At 34.4% G+C, this 3,456-nt stretch overlaps 1 pseudogene; it reads left to right on the top strand.

Moving 5' to 3' along the window:
* The first annotated feature begins 2,908 nt into the window (after positions 1-2,908).
* On the top strand, positions 2,909-3,169 carry LOC122489016 (annotated as a pseudogene).
* Positions 3,170-3,456: the final 287 nt, after the last annotated feature.

Here is a 3,456-nt window from a genome sequence, read left to right as displayed (position 1 = left end):
AATATTTCCCAAGTGCCTATTATATTTGAGGTTATTGAGCTGAGCACTGGGGATACGGTAATGAATGAGATGCAGTTCCTACTCTTGGTGAAATTTTAGGAAGACAAGCAAACCAGTCACTTCAATATAATATGGTAAATGCTACAATGGAATTAGAGTTACATGTGGAAATGAAACCTATCCCAGTTTTAAATATTTGGGAAAGATGATCAGGAGAAGATGGCAGACAAACAGACCACCTCTCTGTGGGGGGAAAAAACAAAAAAAACAAAAACAAAAACAAACCAGCATTTACTTAGCAGTGAGCAATAATCCTATATTGAGACAATGTTTATTTAAAAAAATAGGTGAGATAATTATGAATAATGTAGCACTTAAGGTAAGAAAAAAGAAAAGACTAAGAAACAGATGATATTAAGAGGGAATTGCAAAACAAAGATGAAGAAAGGAAAGTATTTAAAATTGGATGTAAAGAAAACTCCTCTTAATTCTTCTTTTAAAAATACCCTTCTACAGTCTCCTCAAAAAGTTAAAAATAGAACTACCTTACAACCCACCAATTGCACTACTAGATATTTATCCAAAGGATACAAAAATGCTGATTTGAAGAGGCACATGCATCCAAATGGTTATAGCAACACTATCTACAACAGCCAAATTATAGAAAGAACCCAAATGTCCATTTACTGCTGAATGGAAGAAGAAGATGTGGTAGATAGATAGATAGATAGATGGAATAATACTTGGTGATCAAAAAGAAGGAAATCTTACCATATGAAACAATGTGTATTATGCCAAGCAAAATAAGTCAGTCAGAGAAAGACAAATATCATACAATTTCATTCAAATGTGAAATTTAAAAAATGAAACTGATGAACACAGGGGAAGGGAAACAAAAATAAGATAAAAACAGAGAGGACAAACCATACGAGATTTTTAAATACAGAGAACAAACAGGGTTGTCAGGCATCTCTTAAGGTGGGCATGTCAAAGATTTAAAGACAGCAGGAATATTTATAAATGTTTAAAAGAAGCAGTAAGACTCCCAGATTGTCCCCTCTCTGTGCTTTTAGGTCACTACACCTCAAGTACACTGAAGATGATTTTTTTTCCCAAGAGAAACTGAACCTAAATTGTTCCAGAGTTGGAAAACAAGACCCAAAGTAATTCTGAAGTAAGATATTGAACTTAATTTCTGCATGGTGATGGGGGGAGAGAAAGAGAGAACTTAGTAAAAATCTCCATACCCAGTGGTAAGCTAAACAGTTCCTGGACCTATCCATCCCCCCGTATGCCAGCTGAGACTTACAATTTCAGAGCAGAAGCCTGGAGGATCTTTCTCTAGGAACACTCAACCACTCCACAAAAATTACACAGATCTACCAATCCAATGGACAAATCTGCCCCAACACAAAGAACTTCCATCTCTTTATTAATGTTTCATCTTGAATATATATTGATCATCAGAGAATGTCAAGGGACAGTCTGAAATATTCAAAACAATGACCAAAACAAACTGTAAAGTGCACTTCAGAGAAGCTAAGATGGTGCGGGGGTTAGGGGCAAGAAAATATTGAAGGAATCCTGATTTTTCTTTAGTGGAACAAGATTAGGACTTCATAAAAATAGGAATAATCAGAAAACAAAAGAAAAAGTGTTCTTTGAAATTTAAAATAATACCCAAACAAAATAGTCAATAAATGAGTTAGTCAATAAATGAGTTAGTCAATAAATGACATAAAGTAAAAAAAAAATCCTAGAAAATAGAATTTAAAAGCCAAAAATGACAGTAAATAGAAAAGCAAAAAAAGAAAATTGGAAAACTGATCCAAGATGTTGTACATTCAGCAAGTACCTATTCCAGAAAGAATTCATAAAGAAGAGAATGGGGAGAATATTATCCCCCACTCTGAAGAGTAAAAGATGAAGAGGAATATTTCCCAGAATAAGGAAAATAATCTCTACATAGAAAGGACTAATGGAATATTCAATAAATTGATAAGGGCAGAGGGACTTACACCAACTCATTTAATTATGAAATCTAAGAAAGAAAGAAAGAAAGAAAGAAAGAAAGAAAGAGAGAGAGAGAGAAGGAAGGAAAAGACCCTAACAGCTTCCAGATTTTTTTAAAATAAAATTACTTTAAAAGACTGGGAATGGATTACTCAACTACAAAATAAAATGCTAGAAGACAAAGACCATGCCCTCCAGATTCTTTGTGGAAAAAAAAGATTCTTAATCCTAAATTCTAGAGCCAACCAAAATATCAATCAGGTAAAATAAGGTAAAAATAAGGACTTTTCAAATATTTAAAGACTCAAAAAATTACTTCTTTTTTATCCTTTTTCATGAAGCTTTTGGAGAAATTTCTCTTCAAAATGTGTGACTAAATGAAGAAGAAAAAAACATGAGTCCTGAGAAATTGAGGTGAAGCATGAGAGATATATGAAAGAAATTCCACAGTCAAGGGCAAGCATAGATAGTAATTTGTTCAGATTAGAAGAGGAGGATGGATGGTTTCAAGAGAAAAATCCTACATTAAAAAGAAGTATATGAAAGATTATTTGATAGGTTTAAATAGTAGGAAATCTATTGAGAAACTTTGCAGAACTATTGGAAGGGGTAGAAAACTTAACTCCTGATTCAAAGAAACAAAATAAATGCAAAGAAGAAAGCAATGATTAACTCCAAGAAAAATTTAAAAGTGCAGATAAAGAGCCTACATCTGTACCATTTAGCTCAGCAATGAAAAAGGTTTGCAAAGTCATAATAATAATTCTAGCTACGGATTTTAAAAACTGAGTTATAACTATTTTGGGTTGATATGTGAATTGTAAGGGGAATGTAAAAGAACTAAACGTTCCATCTTTGCTGAGGGTGCTTCAGGGTGTCTTTAAGAGTCAGTAGCATGGCAGAAGACAACAAGACCAAAATCATGAACTAACAGACTGCCCCTTTTGACAACCACTTCCCCAACCAGAACCAATTAGGAACTGCTGCCAGAACCACTGGGACTTTCACCACTGTGCGAAGGCAATGACTGTTAAGGGGGTGGTGATGTCTCCCCGTGCAAATGGTACCTGCGTGTGGACAAGTCCCTCTGCCCCATATCCTGTGTGTCAGCCTGGACCACCACAGGGCAGAAGGCAAGTTTCCTGCGAAGATCTGAACAGGGTGGTGAAGGAGGACCTGAGTACATGGTGATTCCAACTCTGGGACCCTGAATCATGGCCTAGCCAATGATAAATACTCGTTGGAAAAGTGAAAAAAAAAAAGGAAAGAAAAAAAAAGAAAAGAAAAGAAAGAAAGAAAAGAAGAAAAAAGAACTAGAGGTTTTACCTACTTTAACATAAAGTAAATATAAAATATCTAAAAATAACACACCAAAAGCTATCAATGCTTTGAAAGGATTTAGGAATATGTAAGCAAACACCACAAAGTAGTTTATTTTTTTAA

The sequence above is a fragment of the Prionailurus bengalensis genome, chromosome B2, assembly GCF_016509475.1.
Source record: "Prionailurus bengalensis isolate Pbe53 chromosome B2, Fcat_Pben_1.1_paternal_pri, whole genome shotgun sequence".
Classification (NCBI taxonomy): domain Eukaryota; kingdom Metazoa; phylum Chordata; class Mammalia; order Carnivora; family Felidae; genus Prionailurus; species Prionailurus bengalensis.
The sequence above is the reverse complement of the archived record's forward strand: the minus strand, read 5'-3'. Positions and strand labels throughout refer to the sequence as shown.